Below are 383 nucleotides of genomic sequence, written 5' to 3' on the forward strand. Positions count from 1 at the left end.
GTTAAAGTGCAATTTATTATTTTTGTTGGGTACAATTTACAACCATAAGTTTTAATTACTTTGGTCTGTAAGTCTTTGTTTACTAAAGTACAAAGAAATTGTTGTTTTAGTATTTTAAAAACTACGACACGTTTATCGTACTTGGAAACTGTGCTGTGCATTCATTTTCTTGTCTCGTTATTTCCTCTCTCTCTCTCTCTCGCTCATTGCTTCTCTCTGTGTTTTTTCCTTTTTTCTTGAATTTGCTCTCCCTCTTTCATTTTATGTTTGTTTGTGTCTCTGACTGTTTTTTTTTCTCTCTCTCTGTCTTTCTGCCTATGTACATTTCTATTCGTGTTTCTCTCTCTCCTTTCTTGCTTTTCCTCTCTAATCAGACAGATGGC

General features: G+C 33.9%; 1 protein-coding gene across 1 annotated transcript in view; it reads left to right on the forward strand.

Annotated features, from left to right (window-relative positions):
• The window catches only part of LOC119594807 (basement membrane-specific heparan sulfate proteoglycan core protein-like), a gene marked incomplete at its 5' end in the record, with an annotated part of 219,836 nt that overhangs the window by 55,563 nt on the left and 163,890 nt on the right, over window positions 1-383 (forward strand).

The sequence above is a fragment of the Penaeus monodon genome, chromosome 34 (genome assembly GCF_015228065.2).
Source record: "Penaeus monodon isolate SGIC_2016 chromosome 34, NSTDA_Pmon_1, whole genome shotgun sequence".
Taxonomy (NCBI): domain Eukaryota; kingdom Metazoa; phylum Arthropoda; class Malacostraca; order Decapoda; family Penaeidae; genus Penaeus; species Penaeus monodon.